The sequence below is a fragment of the Talpa occidentalis genome, unplaced genomic scaffold (genome assembly GCF_014898055.3).
Source record: "Talpa occidentalis isolate TD23 unplaced genomic scaffold, MPIMG_talOcc4v2.1 talOcc4.3, whole genome shotgun sequence".
NCBI lineage: Eukaryota > Metazoa > Chordata > Mammalia > Eulipotyphla > Talpidae > Talpa > Talpa occidentalis.
Window position 1 is genome coordinate 31,995,343 of NW_023603184.1, and position 17,337 is coordinate 32,012,679.

At 45.9% G+C, this 17,337-nt stretch overlaps 1 protein-coding gene across 3 annotated transcripts in view; it reads right to left on the bottom strand.

The window, feature by feature from the left end:
* The window catches only part of PLEKHA7 (pleckstrin homology domain containing A7), a 220,398-nt gene that overhangs the window by 84,976 nt on the left and 118,085 nt on the right, over positions 1–17,337 (bottom strand). The window lies entirely within an intron of this gene.

The following is a 17,337-nucleotide window of genomic DNA, read 5'->3' on the forward strand; positions in this document are numbered from 1 at the left end:
AGTGCATTCAGCAACCACTTCACATGCACTGCACAATCCTAGTAGCAACTCCTACCTAAACAAGTCTAGGGTCTTGCATAAATGAATCCTGAGCTGGAAGGTGTAGGCACTAAAGGAATTTTACATTCTAACATTAGAAGGAAGACAGTTTTAAAAAGTGGACAGAATTTCAATTGTCATTTTATCTGATCTACAGGCAACTCCCCAAACTCTCTTCCCCAATATGGATGCCAAGCTTTTTGCCAAGACAGTTTCCACCCCAGTCTCATCCTCGCTGTTTCCTACATTTACACAAAACTTTAAGTGTGGACACATTCATCATCGTACTTGGCCCTCCCACGTACCACCTGAAGTAGGCAGGGTACAGTTTTATCCATGTTATACACAGAGAACTGAGGATACAGGGTATGGGATGTTATTGGCACAATAAATTTAAAAGAAAAAAAAATGGACACACATTGAGAAAAGAGCTGAAACAGTGATGCTGCTCTGGGGAGAGTACTGAACTTGCCCAGCTTGCTAATGGCAGAGCTTCTGATTCAGCACTTTTTCAGCAAAGGAAGAATTCGGTTCTTGGGCTATTTCATTCAGTCTTCCCAAATTCCCAGTAGGGCAAGCAGGCTCAGTATAGCCATGCCAGATGCCAGGTAAGGGAAGTAGGCCAGAAAGGGCAGACCACGTGCCTATGGGCCAACCCCTGTGCTCCTGCATGCCCCTGCTCTCCTGGTCTCTTTCCGCTATTCCAGGCTCACTTCACCGAAGGAAGGCTGCCTATTCAAGGCCCAATCACCATGCTGATCAGCACACCAGAGGGGAGATTGCAGATTCTTCTGGCTTTACCTGCTGCCCCGACAACTCAGCCCAAAAGCCCTCAGCCTGTTGCAGTTTCTAATTCTATAAGCCATGAGGAATCTCATGTCTCAAGACACAGTTAGCAGGCACAGACAAATCCCCTGAAATACCTGTTCTGAAACCTGAATTGCCACCTTGCTCCTTGGTAGTGATGGAGATGGCCCGGCCAGGAGCCAAGTGGCTGGTTTCAAGGGAGCACAGAAACTCTCCTCCACACAAGGGCTTCTGTTTCTCTTCAAGCAAATGAGGTAAAACACAACCTAGCCTTTATTCTCAGATCCCGCTCTTTCTCCCAGCAGCAGGCACTCCAAGTTGAATGACAGCCAATCTCCTGGGAGAGGACCAGGGAGCATAAATGGAAGGTGGCAAAAGGATGATCCCCGTGAAGGCGGGCCACAGGCAACCATCGACGTAAATAAACACGTCTTCACAAGCCCTGAACTAGGAAGGACTTGGGTTAGGCCCTAAAGAAGTCTGACAGCAAACACAGACACTTGGTAAGGGAACAGAGAGAACAGGGAGAACTGGAGACTGGTATGAGCTCAGCCTATGGAAGAACCCACCTACAGTCACAGACAGGGCTAGTCAAAATGTAAATGGGTCCTACAAATTTGCAAGATTAATTTTCTACTCCCAAGGGTTTTGACTATAATGTGCCCAGTGCCTGTGGTTGGTTAAACACAAAGGTTCCAACTACTTAGCCCAGCAATTTTTTGGGGCATGGCATGAAGTTCTGGAATTATGTGAATGGTGCTCAAGAGTGGCAGTCAGGGCGCCCTGATGAATCTGACAGTGGTGGCATTAGTATGCTGCGAGTATGACAAATCTGCTCCGTCAGCACTAGCTCTTATCGGGCCTGTGCTCCTCTTTATAGAAAAGAAACAGCTTAAAATGTAAGGAAGTGTCTGGCCTCAAAGCCTAAAGAGGGACTCTATCCAGGCTCTCCTTGTTGGTATGCCAGGCAGCGCATGTCACTCAGGACCTTCTGGCTCCTCTGTGTGGCTTTGAGAACATTGTAAAAGTCACCCCACAGCCTTAAGCCACACTCGGCACTGCCTCCAGCCTTGTTAAGGCACCTGCTATCTTTGCACTAAATCCCAGAGTCCCAAGCAAAGCAAGGATTCTGGGTAGCCTTATAATGTTTCCTAGTAGGCCCTAAAACTGATAACTGAGAAACTCCAAGAACATAAGGAATTACCTCCTCATCATCTTCAGTTCCCATTTGAACTGCAGAGTAAAGAGATAGCACCTGAGAGTTGAAACAGAATCTCCACCATCCCTCAATATTTCTTAAGCTCCTATTTGTTTTATCTTACTTAACACTTTCACAAAATTGCTCCTTCAGTGCAAAGTGGCATTGCTGTTTATGGGGCATTTCCGCAGGGTGCTGAGAACATTAATGAGATGGTATTTGGAGCTTGCACTATTTTTTGAAAATGTCAAGATGTGTAACAGCTCGCTGCCCACAGGCATTACTCTGACAGGCCCGACTTCTGGATCAGACCTGATGAGCCGACATAAGGGCCCCATCTTTTCTCTAAGCAGATGCAATCAACTCAGCAATAACCAGCCACCTTCAATATTCACCCTGAGCAGCAAAGTCAGTCCAGAGCCCTGGGTCAGAAAATCTGGGTTTAAAGCAGAGCAAGTCACTTCAGCTCCAAGCCTTTCAGATCTTCCATCGGCAAACAGGGAATAAGACATCCCCCAAAAGTTTATTGTGAAGTTTGGTCTCCCTGGTGGCACAGGGGTTAAAGGCACTGTCAACCTATCACCAGCCACTGCAGCATGAGTTCGATCTCTGGCCAGGGAACTAACCCACATGGTGCAGCAGACCTCTCCTGTCTCGCCCACTGCTCCCCTCAGCAGTGTATTTCAGTAGATCTGCCTGTTCTGCTCCCCACTCTGTGTCTGGTGAGTCCTCTCACCCCCTGCACCTCTGGCATGGACCCCAGTTAAGAGTCTAAATAAATCTTTAAAAAAAATTGTTGTGAAGTAAAAAGAGAATGAGTGCAAATCTGCCTGACATATAGAAGGTACTCTACTTGCTGAACCTGAATGTGCCTTGACTGTGGCAATGACTAATAGGCAGCTGCACATTAACATGGCAAAACTAGAATGTGCCTCCTCCCCATTTACCCCCCCCCCCACACACACACCAAACAAGATGCTCCTCTAGGCTTCCTTATTTCCTCCAGAGCAACACGTCCAGCCACACCACCTTGGAGGGATCCTTTATTCCTTTCTTTACCTTAACCTCCACCTATAATAGCTTAGCAAGTCCTGTTGCCTTTATCTGCAAAACATAGTCCAAACTCACCCACGTCTCTCCATCTCTACAGGCGGTGCCCTAGCCAACTCTTGATGAGTTACTACCACAGCTTCCTAACTGCTCTTTGCAATTCCTTCCTGGCCTCTAGACCACCCATTCTCTTCGCTTGAAAACTGACAGGTCTTTTAAAATGTAAGTGAGATCAAGCCACACTCCAGATCCACATCACAGAGAGTAAAATGCAAGCTCCTTACCTTGCTTTCCAAGCTCCTAGATGGGCTGACCCCTGCCTAGCTCCATCCTCCTCTTGTACCACTTTTCCTTCGCCAGCCTGCTGACCCAGCCACACTTGTCTCCTTTCTGCTCCTTGAACACCGCTTAACCACCTCTGCCTACCTGTCCTCTCTGCCTGGGTGTTCTTTCTCCATACTCATAAGTGGTTCCTTGTTATTCAGACTTCAGCAGAATTATCACCTTCCCAACCACCCACAGAAGCTCGCTCCAATCCTTCATATCACATCACCCTATTTTAATTATTACTAACTGTTATTTTTCTTTCTTATGTGTTTGATTATTGTCAGACTCTGACTAATAGTGGACTCCACAGAGCAAGGACCTTCCTTCTTTGTCACTGCCATCATCAGTCTGTAACAGTGTCTGGTACTATTATATTTGCTGAATGAGTGGATGAGGAATAACTAAGGAGACGCCTACCTTAAAGTGAGCCCAGCGAATCCTAGAGAAGTTTGGGCTCAGGTAACAAAGAGACTGCAAACTAAAGGGTCATCATTCATCAGAAGACAGTGGCTTCTGCTCTTATTGCCAGCGGAAGGAAGCTTGACACACCAACACGCCAAGAACACTTCATTCCTGGCTCTCTCCCAACTGTGTTACAATATAATTTGAAGAAATTAGCCCTCCCCTGCAACTCCCCCCCACCCCTGCAAAGGAGGGTTTGTACACTCAACAGAGAAAATCAAAGAATGGAATGCAAACACCAAAGAGGAAATTACGGAGTGATTAAAACACAGGAGGATAATACAAACATCACCTGTATCTCCCTTTTGTGAACCAGGAGAGTATTTGGTGCAAAACCTACAATTTGGAGCCTGATTATACATTCTCTCCTATTGCTCTCTACTTAGTTCATGTGTATTTGTTCTCCTCCCCGCTCCCCTACCTCCAGGGAGAGTCTAAGTTCCTGGAGGGCTGGGAGTAGTCATTCGCTCACTGCCCATGGATCTCCTGCACACAGACAGGAATACCCATGGAGCTGGCACTTAAACACCTTTTTCTCAACAGCCTGAACACCAACTCATGTCACCTTCAAGGAGAGGCTGTGCAGCACCCATTTTATTTTCTGACTTCAGCAGCCCTGAGTATCATAGATCCCCCCCCGCCCCCAGAAGTGTAGGGGATGAAGGCACACTGCACAGAGGCTAGGGGAGTCCTCCAGTCCTGGGGAGTATGGCACAGATCAAGGAAGGGCCGCCCTCCCTCACACAGCCCCCACCTGACTTTCACTCACACCAAACTAGGCAGACACTAAAATCCAACCAAGCCCCAGAGCCACCTCCTGGAGGAGCAATTAGTAACTGCTCTCCTCTCCCAAAGGTGCTAAAAGGGACAGAGCCTGGCATAGCCAGCTCTGGGCATAAGGGAGTCACAAAAGTAACTGAACAAACCTAAAGCTCTCACACCTTGCAAAGAGGGAAGTCTGTCTTTTGTAAACTCTGCATTTAACAGACTGAAGTCTCCCAGCATGATTTGAAAAGGCCTATATTTTATTTGGCTCTCCAGATGTCTTCACATCCACTCCATGGTCAACTCATTCTATTAAGGACCTTTTCTGACCCACATGGCAAACTTGCCTTCTTCTGGAGTTAGCCATGGAACCCCAGTACTTAGGATCACTGCGTGGTTAATAGGAAGTTTTAATTTTGGCCGCACGGGATCTCAATAACCATGAAAAGCTGGAAGCCAAACTCCTGACAGAATGAGGAAATCAAACCCAGTAAGTTCCCCTCCCTTAACCTTTTTTTTTTAAAGGAACTTGGCAGCGAAACAATAGGAGCTGGGGTACCACCTTGGTTACTGCCAGCCAGTCCCACACGCTTTAGCGCATATTCATCTTCTTGGTCACCTGAGGGGGTTAGACACTTCATCTGGAGAGGCCACATGTGGCCTGCAGAGCGTGAGCCCCAGGCTGTTCAGAGTCTCACAGGCTGAAGTTCAAATTCCAGCTCCGCCACACACTGGCGGTGCACGACCTTGAATGAGTTAGTGACTTTTCTGAGTCTTGGTTTCTTTATCTGAAAGACTGTTATGAAGAGAACTGATAAATGTGTCCAGTCCCAGCAGAGACTCAGCTTCAGTGCTTCTGGTATTTTCTTTTCACTAGCTAAAACTCCAACCTAATAGAATTGTTTCACCTTTTTCCACATTGCAAACTCCAGTATTAGGAGCCTGTCAGAGAACAGAGGCTCAAGAACACATTTTCTTCCTTTCCAGTGGAGACACAACACCCAGCCTCCTGTTTAAATTTCTACTTCTGGAGCTCACCTTCAGCCACACTCCTATCCCAGGTAGTCAAGCCCCATGGCTCAGAAAGTGCAGCCTGGTAGGCTGTGCAGAGCCAGGGACAAAGCCAGGGACACAGAAGTTTTCAAACTTCACGGAAACATTTACAACCTCAGAGAACATCCAGTTTGATGCTTTTGTTTAAAAATCTTCAATATGCCAGGTTCCTGGAGTGTAAAACGAGAAGGCTGAACCAGGTGATGTTTTTAAGGACCTCCCAGATGTAACATCCTAAGAAGCTGAGGTTTATCTCTGGCTAATGCCGGAGCCACAGACTGAAATGTAACAATACTATAAGATAATTGAAAACACAAAGGAATAGAGGCCGAACAGCTGTCCTCCCTAATCTCACTTGCCAACAGAATATTCTCTATAATGACATCAGGGAGGTGTACTTGAGGACACTTTTGTTCTATTTATTCCCAATTAAATCAGATTGTTGGGGTGTTGTTTTATTTTTAACTGCAAATTCTCCCAACCACTGAAAACTCCTTTCTTTCAGTCAATTATGTTCATGAAGCAGAACACATGGCAATAAATTGAATCCCTGGGAAATCAGTACAAGACTAACCTGCTTGCGCGTTCTCGCTGGGAAGGGCAGCAGACACACTCACTCTTGCCTTGAGTTCCATGTTGGAGATTGTCTTCCCCCGTCTGAGCTTTTATGAAAACCCTGGTTCAGGTTGGTCCGGGAGGAAGGGCCTGGCTGCCGGCAGAAGGTTCCCAGCTGCCTGCTTTCTCTCAATTTCGGTTCTTAAGGTACTTTAGCAGCTGCCTCCCAAGGTGTTACAAATCCAGCAGCCACTTGCTCATTCATTCTCCTTCCTCCCCACCCCATAAGCAAAATCTGGCAACAATGCAAGAACATAGTTCCAGCTCTGAGTCACTGCCCCGCTGTGGCCAAGGGCTAAACAGCAAGGTGGGTGCTCCATGTCTCCGGGCCCCCATTCTGTTCTTTTTTTGAGATTATGGGGTCTTCTGCCCTTCTAGAACCAGTACATAAGAAACACCCCCACCTATGAGCTCTGGAGTCAAGATGAATTGCCCACTCAGTTTTGCTATGCCACACTGTGGCTCAATCAGCACCAAGGCAGAATGCTTGGTGGAGAAATGATGGCTCATTTATCAGTAGTTCACATGGGGGCCTCCCTGGTGGAGCAAGGGGTTAAGACGCAGCACTATGGAGCTATCCGCAGTCACTGCAGCATGAGTTCGATCCCCGGCCAGGGAGGTGACCCACATAGCACAGCAGACCTCTCCTGTGTTTCAGTAGATCTGCCTGTTCTGCTCCCTACTCTGTCTCTGGTGAATCCTCTCACCCCCGACCTCTGGCCTGCATCCCAGCTCTTGTATACATAAATAAATAAATCTTAAAAAAAAATAGTTCACATGGCCTAGACAGGGAAAGGCTTGAGCAGTTACAAACTACCATGCCCATCCCCACGGTGACAGTCAAAGCTTGTTTCAATCCCCATGTGAGATGGCTCGGGCCCTCTGGGCATCAATTTAGCCATGTGGCTCTCACTCTCAGAACAGGAGCGAATAAAGGAGAGAGAGGCCAGCAAAGGAAAGTACAACATGATGTGCCTTTACTTCCTGTGGCTTCACCCCATAGCCTCAGATCAACACTGTGGATCTTTTCATCCAACTTATGTATTCACACAAGTCCCAGGACAGATGGCCACTTGAAATATAAGCTCCATGGGAAAGGACTTCTACTTTCACAGCCATGTGCCAGTACCTACATAGTGCCTAGCACACAGTAGATGCTCAATAAATACTTGTTGAGTGACAAAACAAAAACAACCACAGGGGACTTTGTACTGAGTCTACTCAGGATGGTTTTACTAAGATCTGTTTCCATCACCACTAATTTTTCCCTTTATAAATTTCCATATCCTTCATGTGTACTGCTGCCTGTAATGAGTGTCCTGTAAATTTTTAAATGCAGAGATGATTTACTGGCTTTCTCTCTCTCACTTTCACAAGATCCTTCCTCAGCCCCAGGAAGGCCCCCAACCATGTGTTTACCTGCTTTCTGTAATTTTATATATTTTTAAAGAAGGCCTCCTGAACCTTAAACACAAGCCCAACAAAATACAGACCTGCCACAATAGAGTGAAAGAATGAATGACTCATGTGCCATCCCAACATGTCATTGAAAGAAGACATTTGGTTTCACAAACTTGTTTTAAACACAGAGGAGATCTGCTGAACCTACAGACACATCCTGGTGGATCACAAATCAATTGCTGTGAAGACTGGAATAGAGTTAAGAGCACAAATTCTATTCATAGAGTGTTAGGCACAGAGAGTGTCAAGGCACATAGTAAATGTGCTTTGGAATAAAACAATGATTAGACCATAATCACTCCACCAAATAGGAGCTTATAAGCCCACAGAACAGACTGCTATGGTCACAAATATAAATGTATATATTATATATGCCAAGCATATAGACTATATATAATTAGAAATCAGAATGCATGGCATTATGGAATAAAGCACAGCAATTTGCTAAGTATTAATCTGCTACATACAACAACCCTAGAAGGTAAATCATATTATCCCCATTTTGCAATTGAGAATATTGAGATCCATCCCAAGGCCACATAACCAGCAAGTGGCAAGGTCGGAATTCAAGCCCAGATCTGCCTAATTCCATAGTGTGGGCTTATTCTTAGTGGCTACACGTCAGTCAATGACCATGTATTCTCCAAAATGTCCGGGAGACATTCTGGCTTCAGAGGTATCGGAACTACATAGGGTCCCAGCTGAGGTCAACTGGCAAACTTCCAAGACCCGCCCACCAGGAATGGAAGAACAGGAACTGCCATGAGCCTGCTTATCAAGTGTATAACCTTCTTCATCCAGCAATGCCCTCTCAGGGATCAGCGACAGCTACCTGGGAGCCAGAGGAGGCCATGTGAGGCTCCCAACCCAAGGCTCTGCCTCCAGATACCCCAGTCCCTGTTGCCAGCTTGTTCATGCTGGAACATAGCTCTCATTCCAGGTCTCCTGCTTACACACCCTGCTGGCTCCTCCCTGCTAAAACTTCTCTCTCACCACGTCCCTTTCTCTCAGAAGAAGTGAAATGAACTGTTCACCAGTCCCCAGATCATCCTGTCTTTCCTCCCCATGGGCTTTGGCCCTGCAATTCTCTTCTCTAATGAATTGTGCCCAACCTCCAAGGCCTCTTCTCTTCCCATAAGATCTTCCTGATCACTCCTGGCCGCTCTGCTTTCTTCCTTCCTCAATAAGCTCAGCACGGAAGGCTCACACTCTTCAGATAGTAGTTGTACAACTCTCTTCATTTTACCCTCTAAAAAAAATTAAGTACTTCATCTTATAGAAAGGTATAAACAGAAGTTCTCTTTGTCAATTATCAGATACAACAGTCCCAGTCTTAATCTCAGAGATGACATTTTCCAGCTTCTTGTTTCTTTGCTTTTTGTGTTTAAATTTTTATATACACATCTTCGTAGAAAAAATATACCTAAATAGGGTAAAAATATACATATTATTCTAAAACTTGCTTTACATCTTATCTATTTTGGACTCCTCCATATCCACATGCCAGGATGAAATAAGCAGGCCCCTCTGAGGACCCCATACCAGCCCAGCCCAAGCCACAGAGAGAGGTGATCTGCAGCCCACCCCATATGCCAACTGGCCCAAACACAGATCAGAGGTTTCAAACTGATGAACTGCAAACCAATGTGTCCCCCAAATTAATTTTGAGCCATACAGATTTTTTAAATTGAGCCAAAGTTTAAAAAGAGAAAAATTTTGTATAAAAATCTAGCTCATAAAGCAGAGGCAAGATCAATGCTCAGGCCAACCAAAACCCATGCACCACTGCACCCCAGGATCTAGGACCTATGTCCCCCAACCACTGCCACCATGCCCAAGAGAAAGACTGCGGGAGATGCTGAAGGAGATACAACCAAGGTGAAGGACAGACCACAGAGAAGATCCACAAGGTTATCTGCCAAACCTGCTCCTCCAAAGCCAAAGCACAAGCCAAAAAAGACCCCAACAAAGAAGGGAGGGAAGGTACCCCAAGGGCAAAAGAGTAAAGCTGATGTTGACAGGGACAGGAATAACCCTGCAGAAAAAAAAAGATGCCAAAACAGACCAGGCATGGAGAGCTGAAGGTACAGGAGCTGCCAAGCAAAAGTGTGAGAATTTTTGATAACTGTAGAGTTTGAAATATTTTTTGTCAAGTTTTATAAAAATAACAAAATTCTGATTTACTTGTTTTTTAAGCTATGTTGTTAGCACACACAGTACTTTGTTGTTGTTTTTGGGGGAAAGGTACCAATAGAATGTCTCTGAAGCTGGACTGATGTGGGGACAAGAACACCTTTCTCTTCTAGATTTGAGTGACTTCCTCTTGGTTCCCAGGAGGAGGGATTCCTTGACATTGATACCAGTTAGCCACCTTGGCACAGACGCTTTGTGGGAAAAACTAAAATTCTCTTTTCTGCCCTCTTCTCCCTCAGCCTTTAGCATAGACTTGACGCCTTTAAACCCAGAGAGAGCTAATGAGACTTTATTCTAAATAAGTGACGACCAGTGTGTCAGACAATCTGGACTTTCTGCTGTCAACACTGAGACAGCACCCCTCAAAAGAGCAGCAGTTCCTTTTTTAGACTGAGGATCTTCAGATTGACCAATCTGCCATTTTCATTTCATTTCCCCGAAGTCTGGGTCAGTTTGTGAAAAGTTGTTAAACAGCATGCTAAATGTGAAATGTCAGCCCTCTAAACTTTTCCTGGTCAGAGCATCAAGTGAAGACTGCACTTGGTTTTATAATGGCTTTCTGATTTTGGCCGTCCATTGAAGGGGGAGTTTGGAAGTTGTTGTATACTATTAACCATTGCCTGCCCATATCCTGCCTAAAATAGCATGATTGTTTACCAAAAGCATCTTTGGTAAAGCTGGAGATGGTTCGGCTTGGGGAGAAAAAAAAAAAACTCAGCTTATTTTGGAAAAACAAAATGGTGGCAACACTGGGCACCATTAGAGTTGGAATGGCCCTTCCAGCTCACTCCAGTCACCACCACTCCCTTCTGTTCCCTGATGAAAGGTTTTAAGCCTGGTGTTATCATCACACCCGTACTTGTAATTTTTTCATGCAGTAATTTATTTGTACCCACCATCTCAACCAGAATGGGAAAACAAAAGATAAAGAGTGTAAGCCAAGTATTTAAAAAAAAGGGGGGGGGGAGCATAAACACAGGGTGTTTGTTATTGCTCTTATCTGCTAAGCCTCTAGAGACATTTGAGTTTGCAATCCCCACTATGTACCAACACCACTGATTCCAGAAAAGATCTTCCTTTTAGTAAGAAGTCCTACTTAAGAAAATAAAGACTTCTTGCAAAAATAAGCCAAAAGTTTTTCCTCTTACAAGAAATTTTAGAAGAATCTCTCCAGTGATAACAATAACAGGACTTGTCCTTGGCCTCCTAACTGGACTCGTGAAGAGGTAAGCCCCAAAAGAGCCAGCAGATTGTTTTTTCAATAAAGAGAAAAATCCAGCAAGACATTGCCAACAGTTCTGTTCCAGAAAATCCAAAGGAAGAGAGGTACACATGGATGCAGCCCCTTATAGGCTGCCCTGGCCTCTGACTGCAGGTGGGGCCATATGCAACAGAAAAGTATCCAACCAGGTGCTGCCTAGAACAAGATCACAGGCCTCCCCAACCCCAAAAATTCACCACCTAGTGTAGTGTTTAGAGCACATACTCTGGAGTCCAGCACTATGAAGCAATCTGCAACCTTTGCATCATGAGTTTAATCCCTGGCCAGCCAGGGAGCAACCCACATGGTGAAGCAGACCTCTCCTGTCTCACCCGCTGCTCCCCTCAGCAGTGTGTTTCAGTCAGCCTGCCTGCTCTGTTTCCAGCTCTGTCTCTGGTGAATCCTCTCACCCCTGCATCTCTGGCCTGTACCCGAGCTCTTGTATGCATAAATAAATAGATCTTAAAAAAAAAAAAAGGTTGATTCTAAGTATTTAGGAGGAATATTAAAAGGCGCTAGATGATCAGACCTGAACAATATTGCATTACTTGCCCCCAAAAGTGATATATGATATAAGTATATTCATTCATTCATTCATTCATTCATTCATTCATGTAGCAAATATTTAGAGCAAACCAGATGCTGATCGTGTAGTGTCCTGACATTTGAAAGTTGAATAATCAACAAGACAGAGGGAGTCTGTAACAGCTTAGTCTCTGTATCCTGTATCAAGAGCTATAAATTCTCAGTTTATCAAACCAACTTAAGACCTATTTTAACACAAAGGGTTACCCTTGTTTTCCAGAAAACACAGTATTAAAGAGTTTTAGAACTGAAAATGACACAGAGCTCATTTCATCCAATCTCTTTGTTTTACAGATGAGAAAATTAAAATCTGGGATGGTTAAGCAAATTGCTTAAGGTCATAGTTATTACTAACCATAAATTAGCACTAGGTTCCTGAAAACAAAGATCATGGGGAAAAAAAACACTGTACATTGTTTTAAAATTAATTTCCTGCCTTAAACAAAATCCATCTTCCAGTGATCAATTTCCACTAACAAATATTTTAGAGCAGAGAATCTTTGTATCCAGTCAGACCTTACACAGAAATCCTGGGTCATGGATATGGATTTGAATGGCCTATAAAAACACATATTGGGAGAAGGCCATGTGAAGACAGAGGCAGACAGTAGAGTGATGTATCTACAAGCCAAGAAACAACAAGAATTGCCAGCATCCATCAAAACAAAGAGACAGGCATGGGTGGATTATCTCTCAGGGCCTCCAAAAGGAAGCAGCCCATCCTCTGCTTTAATTTCAGACTTCTTGGCCTCCAAACTGTAAGAGGATAAGTCTCTACGGTTTTAAAACACCAGGTTTGGGGTAATTTGTTATGGTAGCAATAGGAAATAATACAGAATCTGTATTAGTGTAGTGACTTTGAATTACTATAAACACAATTAGCAAGAGGAAAAACTCATCACTAGGGTCTGATACTCAATAGTATACAGCCCAGAACAAGGGAGGGGAAATATTTTTTTCTATTCTGAACCATCATACCCCACCCAAATACTGTGTTCATTTCCGGTAACCACACCTACAGGTCAGAGCAGAAACTCAGTATGTCCAGGCAAGTCCAGCCAGGACTGTGTAGGGCACCAATGGGTCAGAGCAATCTCACTGAAGGAACTCAGTGCCCATGATGGGCGTCAACATCTCTAAAGGGATGTCATGATGAGGAGCAATTTCCTTTGTTCTCTGAGGTCCATGATGGTAGAATGAGGATCAGCAGATGGAGTCACTGGCAGGCGTATTTTTCAAAGACTTAGATGTCAACAATATCACAGAGTGGCCCCTGAACACAAGACCAGCTGCTGCCTCCTGCTGGAGGAAGTGTTCAAGTCCAACTCAAAAAACCAGTTGACAAGTACACAGCCCCCCCGCCCCAGGCCTACAATCTGCCCAAAGGGCCTCAAGCTCCCCTCTAGCTCTGTGAGTTTATTAATACATGAAACACACCAGGTAGCAATATGTGAGTCAAGAAATACACAGATAGGATGATGTGCTCTTGAGTATTAAGAAAGATGGAAGTTGAGAAAACAAAGAAACAAGGTCCTAGGCAGAACTGTGACTAAACACCTAAGCCCAACCTCCAGGAAGCTGGCTATAGGAGCAGGAGGTCACAGTCCTGTAACTGAGGCTGGTTTAGGTTCTCCTTAAGCCCCCTTTTCACAGAAAGCTCATTCTGAAGTCAACAATACAGTAAGTCCTTACTCAACACCATCAGTAGATCCTTGGAAACTGTGACTTTAAGCAAATGACAGTTAACAAAAAAGCAAGTCCTCCAAAAAACATCATTCCACAGCTGCCAGGATTGTTTTTTTCTCATCAACATAATGAAATAATGTTGAACGAAATGATGTTATTTGAGAACCTGCTGTAGTTATGTCAAACTGTTCTCTTTTTTTTTTTTAAGATACATAGCTTTAAATAGTCCAGCACATCCAGAATCCATTAGTAATCCACTTGGTCTGTATCAAAAGTAATAGTCACATTTCCTGAATACCACTGTGAGTGCCTGCAGGCACTACCACGGATGGTCACTTCAATACTGCAACATACTATATCATCTTAGGAAACTGAGGCTGAAGAAAGGTTAAGTCATGTGTCCACAGCCATATATTTCAGTGAATTTAGGGTACCCACTGGAATCCAAGTTCAGAAGCCAACTCTTCCATCGTATTATCTGCTTTGCACCCTATTTTAGGTAGTTCCTTTGTTCAAGGTAAATCACACCACCAGGCGACTGAGCAGCTCACAGGTGGCTCTCCTGAGGGGCCTCAGTCCCCATTTCTGTTAAATGAGAAAAGTGGAATGGTGAGTATGGGGGTCGTACCAGCTCTGACACCCGGTAACTGGACCTTACCAGATTCCTTTTCTCAGAGTTACCTCACATGGGTGGAGCTGAGAAGTGGGAGAGAAGGTGGCCTAACTCTCTGGTGCTCCCCAGATGGGGACACAGCTAGTGACTTTTCCCATGCTGCCTGCAAGAGGTCAGGGCAGTAACAGAAGAAAACCAAGAACAGACAAAATCGGCTGCATGAGCTCACTCACAGGTGCGCTGTGTAGGGTGACCCACATAAATCTTGACATTTAGCACTTTACTCCATCAACCTGGGCTGTGCTGTAAAGTATCAGCACACAGATCTGAGGGCTAGCTGTGCTCAGAGCCCAGGGGATATCCATGAGGAATTAAAGCACAGGGTCTTTGTTTGGAAAAGATAAAGCTGTCGGTGGGGTGTGAGAGGTAAAGTAGCCCGGCCACATTCCAGCGGGAGGAAACTCCTGCAGCTGCTCCCATAGCACCCTTCCACCCTCCATGGCTGCCTTCTCACAGGCCGCCTATGGGGACCTCCTAAGGCTGCCTATTTCTCTGCTTTCTCTCTAGGGTCTTCTAGCAATGGTGTTAACTGAGCCAAAGACTCCGAAGGCCCAGTCACCCAGAAGGACTGGCCCAGTATCCCTCCAAGACTGGGGAAAAGGGACCATTCAAGGCTCAGTACAGGAGGAGTAGGGAGGAGGGAGAAAGACTCCGGATATCCGCCAGGGAGCGGCTCTCTGCCTATCTCACTTCTAGGAAAGAGCAAAATGGCATCATTTTGGAAACCCCCCTCCCAAGCCAATTTCCTACTCCATTTCCTAGTGATGCCCATTCAGGAAGGGTGCCCCAGGTTGAGGAACATGGCAGGAGAAGGTGCCTGAACCACAGGACCCCAATTACCTGGAATTTCCAATAAGTAAACCACTAAGTTTTGACTGCTTTTATTCAGTATTTTCTTTTGGGTTTTGCAGGGGACAAAGCAGGAGAACAGAAAAGGGAACAGGGCAGCTGAAAGGCACCAATGCCAGTGGAAAGACTGTGGGTTGGGAGTCATAACAGGATTCCAGTTACAGCCCCACACTGCCAGTGCAGAGCTTTGTAAAAGACCTTCTAATGGTGCCTGGATCAGGAGGTGAACAATAAGAGTAGTTGTTCTGGTCAAGGTCCCTCTGGTCAAGGTCCCTAAGGAAGCCCTACTAGCCCTCCACATTCTTAAACAGAGGCCCATGATGCCAGGGTACCAGACTCCTGCAGAGAGCCAAAAATGTGTGTGTGTTGGGGAGGGGGCGGGGAGTAGATAAAGAACCATAAAGAGCAATATCCATAACAGTAACTGCAGTGAGCAAAGCCTACCCACCCCACCCTATCCTATCCTATCCTATATTCCAGGCACTCAGCAGGCATTTTCTCATGCCTTAAACCTGGAACGTAGGTACTGGTTAGAAGCCTGAAGGTCGGAGCCCAGAACTTGCTAGCAGTGTTTTCTATATTTGAAGAAGGTAAGGTAAAGAAAATGGGAGTGCAAAGCAACCTTATCTCCTCACTATCCACCCCTCCCAAGCACACTCAACTTTGCAGACAGCTGCACGTCACTGACTCTGAATCACACATCTAAACTGCACTTTTCCAGATCCAGACTCAATTCCCCAATGTGGAACTGTGTTGGCGGGGAGGGACGCAGACAGCAGAGCAAGAGCTCAGTGAATCACTTTCTCTGCTAGGGATGGTATCTGATGCATGTTAAATGCCTTCCCTCAATTCCTCAAGTGTCTATTAATCAGTGAACCAAGAACACAGAGGGCGCCATGGAAAAATCTGCCATTGCAGGAAATAAAGCCACTCTACCCCCTACATCACCAGTCCAGCCTACCCTCTCCGTTGCCACCACCACTTCGGGTATGACCTCAGCAGCCTCTGAGGTCGTCATCACACCTCTGCACCCACTACAAATTCCCAGTCAACTTTCATCAACTCTCCACATCGTTACCTGGAATCTCCCTAACCTACAAGTTGCTTTCAAATCATGCAGTAGCTCCCCTGACCTCCAGATAAGGGCAAACGCTACCCTTTACCTGTCTCCTGACCACATGGGTCACTACTCCCTCACAGATACCCAGCCATCAGTGTCTGCACACATTGTTCCCTTATCTTAAAGGTTGTCTCGTTGGCTAACTTCTATCTAGCCCTCAAGACTCAGTGCAGAGGTCACCTCCTCTTAGAAGCCTTCCCAGACACCAGGGCCACTGGGATCACACATTTTCCACCTTATTCTGATTTTGTCATGCTTGCCCTGCCTCTCGGTGGGCTCTGCTTCCCCAGCACTGGGTCTAGTGATGATATCTGAGCTATATGTGAGCTTAAGGAATAACCCATGAATTAGAAGTTACAGCTTAAAAAGCACATAAGAGCTGACAAAACATCATCTCACGCAACACAATGACCTGGAGAGGTAGTTACTGGTAGCTTAGCACAGTTTCACAGAAAAGGAGACCAAGGCTCCAAGAGGTTAAGTTCTTGCCCGGGCTCACATAGCTAAGGGGTGGAGTCAAGACATGAACCAGGTTCTCTGAAGGCAATTCACTGCTCTTTGTCACACCACTGCCCTACATGAAACAGAACAGACATCTATTTGGGGATGAGAGGTGTCATAGCCTGTCTTCTTCATTCCTGGGGGTAACCTCACCTGAGGAAGATCCTCCTTCCTCAGTAGAGCTCTAGGAAATCTATCCACATTATGCAGCTACACAGCACCATGGGGGAGGTGGGAGGGGGGAGAGTCACTGTCCTGTCTTCTTCAGCCTTTGTGGGAGGGCTCTATATAACCTTTTGTGCAGACAGAGCTCTGAAATATCCATCCACATTACCCGGCTGCACAACATCCCCCTTCTTATACCCTAATCATACTGCACAGAAACACCCCAATCCAGCAAAAGAACCTGGTTTTACTGTCAGAAATAGCATCTGTCTGCATGCAGCCTGCTGGCTCCAGTGCTCTGGCAGGGTGCAGGGAGAGATGCGGAGGGCTGGAGGTAAGTGGCAGCATTTAAAGTTGCTGGGCATTGGGCCTCCCCGGTGGCGCAACGGTTGAGCGCTGGGTTGCGAAGCTGCCCGCAGCCTCTGCGACGCCGGTTCGATCCCCGGCTGCTCCCCGGCCACCGGAGGAGGGTCCCACATGGCGCGCAGACCTCTCCTGCCGCCCGCTGCTCCCCTCAGCAGTGTACT